At 44.0% G+C, this 9,371-nt stretch overlaps 1 pseudogene; it reads right to left on the reverse strand.

Moving 5' to 3' along the window:
* Positions 1–214: 214 nt before the first annotated feature.
* LOC138955957 (uncharacterized protein KIAA1958 homolog) lies at positions 215–1,721 on the reverse strand (annotated as a pseudogene).
* Positions 1,722–9,371: the final 7,650 nt, after the last annotated feature.

Consider the following 9,371-nt stretch of genomic DNA (forward strand, 5'->3'; position numbering starts at 1 on the left):
CGAACACTTTCTTTGCTTGAAATATAAATTCGTTCCAGTTTATCTTGGATTCTTGTCATTGGGCCTCATCAACTTAGGAGTAAAAAAAAAGAAGAAAAAAACAACCACACACACGTACACAACTTAATGTAACTGAATGGAATTTGGCGCTCTGCAACTGAAGACGAAGAAGAAACTCATTGCGGCATTGTGAAATTGAAATTGAAAACTCCATGAATGGGCGCATCAAAGGTCACTGCTGGCTGGCGGAGTGTGTTTCCGCCTGAGGCCGAGGCACTGGAATCTGCGTCATCAGTAGTTGACGTCATAGCTCCCAACTTTGAGACTGTGCAAGTGCGCGTGGTTGACAGAATTCGGGAAACTTGCAGTTGCTGGTTGTCGGACATTTTCGCGTAACTGAGTACAGACTGAATGTTTTTATGTCCTGATTCTCCATTATATGGGTTGGGGGAACTCCAGAATCATTGAGCTTCTGTAGCAGCGTCTTCCTCGCCGAGGTACCCGAGATTCGTTTACTTGTGGTGGAAGATATCTCGGACGCGGCCGCCATTTCTTTCATCAAACTGCCGATTGTGTTCACTCCCATCGGCATTGCACGAAACCATTGTTTGCCTGGTTTCGGATCATGGACGCATGTGAGGTAGAACGGATAGTTGGAGCCGCATGTTTCTGCAGGGCGAAGAGAGGCATATTTCTCGAAGATCTTCACAGGGCACCGCTCAGGGTTTTCAACATCTTCATACGCTCGCGGTTTTGCCCTGACATCCTGCCTGGAGACCCCTGTTCTTGTTTTCGTGGTTCGCTCGTTGAATTCCAAGAAGCGGTGGCCACTGCTGTCCATCTGAACAGTTAGTCGGACCAGCACATCTGGCGATGTTCGGTTCTTGCCCGCATTCCAAAGTGGAGGCAGTTCAACCACCACAGGGTGTTGATTATGGCTCTTGGTGTGGACACTCCCAACTGACCAGAGTCCCACAGTGTTTCCACCTCTTCGTCCGTTAGTGCACACGCTCTTTGAGGTAAGTTTCCTTTCCCTGCTGATTTCAGCTTTTTTTGTTTGCTTTTTGCAACTGCTCGAACGTTTTCAAACAGCGTATCATTGCTGGAAAAAATCTTGCCTTTTCCGTTCGCTGCCATGTGCCGATCGACGGCGGACAGAAATCCTCGAATCGTACCTGGTTCATATTCATCTCCATCTTCGCGTTTCACCGTTGTAAGAAACTTGACAAGAATGTTTGCAACAAGTTTTGGATCCTCAATTTTCGCTATATCAGCTGATCTCATCTGTTTTGCAAACTCTTCGGTTTGAAGAATGAAATCTGAAATCAGCCATATCACATGTTCAGTTTTTCTTTTGGTGTTGGCGTTTTCTGTATCGGTGATGAGAGCGTTCACATCGTCATCAGTCACTTTCTCGAATCTCCTTTTTTTGGGCGCAGCGGCCATTAAATTTTCGTCCTCTTCATTGAAGTCTTCTAAGAAAAAGTCGCTTATCAAATCAAAATCGCCGTCCATCTTGACGAACGAACGTTGGCGTGTGAATACACAACCGGAAATAGATCTAGATCTAAATTGATCTCTATGACCCGTGCCTTGATACCATTGAGATCATAGGAGATGCACAGCAGTGCCGATACCAGGTTTCTTTAGCTTCACTTTAAAATGATATCAGAACGATAGTTATTCACTTGAAAGTGAACACAGGAGAGTTGTATACTGAATTTTCTCGATTTGCTCTATAAATCCCTTAGTGCACTGGGATGTCTCAATAACTTAAATAATAATAAAGTGTATTTATATTGCGCCTATCCCTTACAAAAAACAAAAATATTTGGCTCTAAGCGCATTACAACATGTGTAGGGACTTGGTACAATCAAGTCTGACAAATACAACAGCGCAATATACAGTCGGTCTCTTATGTAAAAGCAGCTTCGACATTTAAACACTTTTACTAAAAGATCCTCTAACAATGCATACTGCTTTACAATATGCATTTATGTATAAACATAGTTAAAGAACATCGAGTTAATAGGAATTAAAAAAGGTTCTTATAATAAAACTATCTAGCGAACGACGAAGAAGAAGAGGAATAAAACTATAACAAGTCATTCAACGTAAATGGCCAAAGAACAACTGTCACGATCTAGTGACATGGATCAAGAAAGTGTCACTCGGTGGGGTGCCTTCTCTTGGTCAATTGCGACAGAAAGCGCCTGTTGTAATTTCTGTCAAGGGGTGTCGGTTTTTGCTGACAGCGAGCACGGGAATTTCGTGATTCAGTGGTTCCGCGTGCGTGATTCTGCTTGCAAGGCAGAATTGTGGATAGCTGAACTTGATATGTGACAAGGTTAGTCACGTGTTATTGTCAAGGTTGTCTGTCTGAGACACGATAACTGGACACTTGACAATCAGCGGCAAGAGGAGAAGGGTCGGTGTTTTGCGTCCCTAGAGTTTGATGGTTTTCATCACGACTAGAACCGGCACGGTTGGCCTAGTGGTAAGGCGTCCGCCCCGTGATCGGGAGGTCGTGGGTTCGAACCCCGGCCGGGTCATACCTAAGACTTTAAAATTGGCAATCTAGTGGCTACTCCGCCTGGCGTCTGGCATTATGGGGTTAGTGCTAGGACTGGTTGGTCCGGTGTCAGAATAATGTGACTGGGTGAGACATGAAACCTGTGCTGCGACTTCTGTCTTGTGTGTGGCGCACGTTAAATGTCAAAGCAGCACCGCCCTGATATGGCCCTTCGTGGTCGGCTGGTCGTAAAGCAAACAAACAAACAAACAAAATCACGACTAGATATTTTACTTCTATCTACGTGCCGTTTCTGCTAGCACAGATAGGGCTCTATTGGAACTTCAACGAGATACTACCTTCTCACAGTTACATGTTTGCTGAGGACGAGTTGTCAATTTCTCTTCGCCGTGCGGGGATGGTCTTCACCGCATAAAGTATTCGGCAAGGGGTTTGGATGGTGTGTCACGAACAGAGGCCATTTCCAGGGAGGAAGCGGGTTTTGCTTCCATGAGAGTGCTACATTCATAGGCTTTTTGAGGTAATAAATCATTATTTAACGCTGTTGACGAGTCTGTGTTTGTGGAATGAAATACTCTCTGTTGTTCTTTCCAGGTTAGCGCATAATTTGCTCTTTGTGACGCTAAAATACCAATCTGTATATGTTTTTTGCAGATATGGAGAGAAGGACGGAAAATGGCTGATTTGTTGTTGTAAAAAGTCCGTTTGTGAAGGCCCACGTGCTCGATGAGATATGTAAAGATGACATGTTTAAAGGTGGAGGTTGAGGGGTAGCTGGCATGTTTAGTGCACCGATGCTTTCTGTTGCAGCCTTTCTATCTTCTGTTCGGCTGCCTATCTGCGGGACACTGCTAGCTGCAGACGCTGTAACCGGGATCTGATGTAACCAGCTAACCGGCTAACCAGCAAACCGGCTAACCAGCTAACCAGCAACTGGGTGCGGCGCCTGATGTCTCCACAGTTCCCTGCTTCGTCACCACGCTAACCAGCACTTCATTCGACGGAGCAGTTGTGGAGACTAAAGACTAATTACAGGCCGTCCACCCAGTGGCAAAAGAAAGCTAAGTGCACCATGTCTTTGCACCCCGTTGACCACCGTTGTCATTTTTTCTATCTGTGATTATATTCGAGTAGTGACAACGTGGGGTGTGTGACACCTGCATTAACTAGCACTTTTGAGCAGAACAGTTATATTTTCCTAGCTTTACACGGGATCAGCGTGTTACTATAATTTTCTATATTCCAACTGGCATTTTGTCAGTGACCGTGTTATTTACGTTTTGAACGTAAAAGAACATTTTGGGAGTGAAGACTCGAGGGAGGTGGCGAGTTATTACATAAACAGGCGTCTGAAACTTATACTTTTGTTGTCTCTATTTAATTGTATGACTGCGAGAGTAGATCGTGGTGTGGTTAGTTAGTTAGAAGTAACTAACCGTTTCATAATCACCTTAAGTGATATAGTGAAACGTGACAACAACAATAAAGCAATGGTAATAAAACAGTTATACTCAATGGCTAATAACGAGGCAGAGTTTAATAGTATCGACACAAGATTAAAACAAAACATATTCCTGGAGACGCATTTATACATGTATCAAATAATCAATGTACAAAATACAGCCCTCGCAAGCAACCCGCCCCCAGCCGGCCCACAGCGAGCTACGATGGTAAGTGACCGCTCTCCTCAATGTGGCAATGTAAGACATACGCTGCATACACTGCATGGTATCTGCGATGTAAGACATACGCTGCATACACTGCATGGTATCTACGATGTAAGACATACGCTGCATACACTGCATGGTATCTGCGATGTAAGACATACGCTGCATACACTGTATGGTATCTGCGATGTAAGACATACGCTGCATAAACTGCATGGTATCTGCGATGTAAGACATACGCTGCATACACTGCATGGTATCTGCGATGTAAGACATACGCTGCATACACTGTATGGTATCTGCGATGTAAGACATACGCTGCATACACTGCATGGTATCTGCGATGTAAGACATACGCTGCATACACTGCATGGTATCTGCGATGTAAGACATACGCTGCATACACTGCATGGTATCTGCGATGTAAGACATACGCTGCATACACTGTATGGTATCTGCGATGTAAGACATACGCTGTATACACTGCATGGTATCTGCGATGTAAGACATACGCTGTATACACTGCATGGTATCTGCGATGTAAGACATACGCTGCATACACTGTATGGTATCTGCGATGTAAGACATACACTGCATGGTATCTCCGATGTAAGACATACGCTGCATACACTGTATGGTATCTGCGATGTAAGACATACACTGCATGGTATCTCCGATGTAAGACATACGCTGCATACACTGCATGGTATCTGCGATGTAAGACATACGCTGCATACACTGTATGGTATCTGCGATGTAAGACATACGCTGCATACACTGTATGGTATCTGCGATGTAAGACATACGCTGTATACACTGCATGGTATCTGCGATGTAAGACATACGCTGCATACACTGCATGGTATCTGCGATGTAAGACATACGCTGTATACACTGCATGGTATCTGCGATGTAAGACATACGCTGTATACACTGCATGGTATCTGCGATGTAAGACATACGCTGCATACACTGCATGGTATCTGCGATGTAAGACATACGCTGCATGCACTGCATGGTATCTGCGATGTAAGACATACGCTGCATACACTGTATGGTATCTGCGATGTTAGACATACGCTGCACACACTGCATGGTATCTACGATGTAAGACATACGCTGTATACACTGCATGGTATCTGCGATGTAAGACATACGCTGCATACACTGCATGGTATCTGCGATGTAAGTCATACGCTGTATACACTGCATGGTATCTGCGATGTAAGACATACGCTGTATACACTGCATGGTATCTGCGATGTAAGACATACGCTGCATACACTGCATGGTATCTGCGATGTAAGACATACGCTGCACATGCTGCATGGTATCTGCGATGTAAGACATACGCTGCATACACTGCATGGTATCTGCGATGTTCTGAGAAGCAGGGAATTTATGGTCATTTGGTATTGTGGAGAATATAAGCTACATGTCATTAATTAATTCTGAGGATGAGAGTACAGTCTCGCTTTGGCAAAGGGCGTATGAATACGCTCTGTGGAAAAGTTAGCGCACTCCAAGAGTGCGCTAACAGATTTAAGCGCATCGCCATTAGCCAATCAACCGGTTCATATCAGTCATGTGACACCAGTACTTACTGACAATTATTATTATTATTATTATTATTATTATTATTATTATTATTATTATTATTATTATTATTATTATTATTATTATTATTATTATTATTATTATTATTATTATTATCATTATTACCAACGATTAAAAAGCGAGCAATACTCCATACACACGAAGGAAACAAAACATCACACTGTAATTAAAATGATTGAGCATCCGAAAGGTCAGCAGTAAAAACAAGCATTGTTTTCATGAAGCTTTCATCATTTTTGTACGGTGAACTTTCTGATTCAAAGTTCACAGTCGGTGTTGTGAATAACATAGGATATCACAGGTGAACTTTTCTGAACTTGTTAGTATCAGCTTTTTGCAGCTGCAAGAGGCACTTTTTAAGCTATTCTGTTGTGTTTTTGTCTGCATTTTGTGCGATTAAAACTGAATTATGTCGCGTGTAAAAGCTATATAGGTAGTATGTGGACGTTGCAAATTATGCCAATACACTACAGAAAAGCCTCACACTACGAAACGTTTTTCTTAAACAATATTTGTGTGTGTGCGTGTGTGTGTGCGTGTGTGTGTGTGTGTGTGTGTGTGTGTGTGTGTGTGTGTGTGTGTGTGTGTGTGTGTGTGTGTGTGCGTGGTTGATCGTGTGCATGCTTTATACAAAGGTCTTTCTTTCTTTATTTGGTGTTGAACGTCGTTTTCAACCATTTATGCAAAGGTCGACTCTAAGCATACATCAATACTAAAGAGACAAATGACTTAATCTTATTCTTAAACGGCTAACACTGTTCACATATCTTAATGGATAAGCAATGATTGTTTGGTGACAAAAGCTTTTCAGCTGTTATACTTAGGTCGGAGGGGCATCTTCAAATCATAACCCAAATCACACTTAGCTGAAAACTAAACACAGGGCGGAGAAGGCAAATCTCCCCTCTTCCGTGTGTGTGTGTGTGTGTGTGTGTGTGTGTGTGTGTGTGTGTGTGTGTGTGTGTGTGTGTGTGTGTGTGTGTGTGTGTGTGTGTGTGTGAGTGTGTGTGTGTACCCATGTTTCCACAGATTTGGTTGCCTAAATCACCATAAGGCAACTATCCACACGTGGATGGCAACCTAAACTCTGGATGGCAACCTAATTGTGTGGATGCTCGCTTCATTTAACACCGTTAAATTGACTTTTTTGACGGAAAGAATGTCATAACAATGTTCAAAATGACATTCTTTCCGTCCTCTATAGGCGACGAAATAGGTCAAATTTTGTGCATTTTTTAGTGCAAAATTCTTCGATGCCGGAGCGAGTACTGCACCCAGTGCTGTTGTAGTGCAAGTGCACTAGAAAGGCACTGCACCCAGTGCCGCCTCTTAGGTAACCATCCACACTTTAGGTACGCGTGTGTCTCTCTCTGTCTCTCTCTCATTTGACTACTTGGAAAGCGTTCCGTGTGCAAATCGTTGTCAAAACAGTCATAAGATAATCAACAAAACATTCTAAAATGTAGCTTGACGCAGCAATCTTTTTTTTAAAGAAAATACGCCAGTTTCCTTTTTAAAACATTTTCTACCGGCTTTTGTTCTCCCGAAGTGCTTTGTGCAGCGAGTTCCAGACATTGCTGTCAGAACTTTTAAGGTTTGTTCGCGAGAGAGAGAGAGAGAGAGAGAGAGAGAGAGAGAGAGAGAGAGAGAGGAGAGAGAGAGAGAGAGAGAGAGAGAGAGAGAGAGAGAGAGAGAGAGAGAGAGAGAGAGAGAGAGACAGACAGACAGACCGAGAGACAGACCGAGAGAGACAGACAGACAAAATCGCGCGTGCAAGGATGTAACTTCACACAAGCTTTCCTTTCGCGCATGCGCCTCTCTGTGAAAGTGTAACATCAGAGAGACGGTAGGTGTGAGGGAAGTCTGTGAAAGTGTAACATCAGAGAGACACTAGGTGTGAGGGAAGTCTCTGAAAGTGTAACATCAGAGAGACGGTAGGTGTGAGGGAAGTCTGTGAAAGTGTAACATCAGAGAGACGGTAGGTGTGAGGGAAGTCTGTGAAAGTGTAACATCAGAGAGACGGTAGGTGTGAGGGAAGTCTGTGAAAGTGTAACATCAGAGAGACACTAGGTGTGAGGGAAGTCTGTGAAAGTGTAACATCAGAGAGACGGTAGGTGTGAGGGAAGTCTGTGAAAGTGTAACATCAGAGAGACACTAGGTGTGAGGGAAGTCTGTGAAAGTGTAACATCAGAGAGACGGTAGGTGTGAGGGAAGTCTGTGAAAGTGTTACATCAGAGAGACACTAGGTGTGAGGGAAGTCTGTGAAAGTGTAACATCAGAGAGACGGTAGGTGTGAGGGAAGTCTGTGAAAGTGTAACATCAGAGAGACACTAGGTGTGAGGGAAGTCTGTGAAAGTGTAACATCAGAGAGACGGTAGGTGTGAGGGAAGTCTGTGAAAGTGTAACATCAGAGAGACGGTAGGTGTGAGGGAAGTCTGTGAAAGTGTAACATCAGAGAGACGGTAGGTGTGAGGGAAGTCTGTGAAAGTGTAACATCAGAGAGACACTAGGTGTGAGGGAAGTCTGTGAAAGTGTAACATCAGAGAGACGGTAGGTGTGAGGGAAGTCTGTGAAAGTGTAACATCAGAGTGACACTAGGTGTGAGGGAAGTCTGTGAAAGTGTAACATCAGAGAGACACTAGGTGTGAGGGAAGTCTGTGAAAGTGTAACATCAGAGAGACGGTAGGTGTGAGGGAAGTCTGTGAAAGTGTAACATCAGAGAGACGGTAGGTGTGAGGGAAGTCTGTGAAAGTGTAACATCAGAGAGACGGTAGGTGTGAGGGAAGTCTGTGAAAGTGTAACATCAGAGAGACGGTAGGTGTGAGGGAAGTCTGTGAAAGTGTAACATCAGAGAGACGGTAGGTGTGAGGGAAGTCTGTGAAAGTGTAACATCAGAGAGACAGTAGGTGTGAGGGAAGTCTGTGAAAGTGTAACATCAGAGAGACACTAGGTGTGAGGGAAGTCTGTGAAAGTGTAACATCAGAGAGACACTAGGTGTGAGGGAAGTCTGTGAAAGTGTAACATCAGAGAGACGGTAGGTGTGAGGGAAGTCTGTGAAAGTGTAACATCAGAGAGACGGTAGGTGTGAGGGAAGTCTGTGAAAGTGTAACATCAGAGAGACACTAGGTGTGAGGGAAGTCTGTGAAAGTGTAACATCAGAGAGACGGTAGGTGTGAGGGAAGTCTGTGAAAGTGTAACATCAGAGAGACGGTAGGTGTGAGGGAAGTCTGTGAAAGTGTAACATCAGAGAGACGGTAGGTGTGAGGGAAGTCTGTGAAAGTGTAACATCAGAGAGACGGTAGGTGTGAGGGAAGTCTGTGAAAGTGTAACATCAGAGAGACAGTAGGTGTGAGGGAAGTCTGTGAAAGTGTAACATCAGAGAGACGGTAGGTGTGAGGGAAGTCTGTGAAAGTGTAACATCAGAGAGACGGTAGGTGTGAGGGAAGTCTGTGAAAGTGTAACATCAGAGAGACGGTAGGTGTGAGGGAAGTCTGTGAAAGTGTAACATCAGAGAGACACTAGGTGTGAGGGAAGTCTGTGAATGTGTAACATC

This window comes from Littorina saxatilis, unplaced genomic scaffold (genome assembly GCF_037325665.1).
Source record: "Littorina saxatilis isolate snail1 unplaced genomic scaffold, US_GU_Lsax_2.0 scaffold_2655, whole genome shotgun sequence".
Classification (NCBI taxonomy): domain Eukaryota; kingdom Metazoa; phylum Mollusca; class Gastropoda; order Littorinimorpha; family Littorinidae; genus Littorina; species Littorina saxatilis.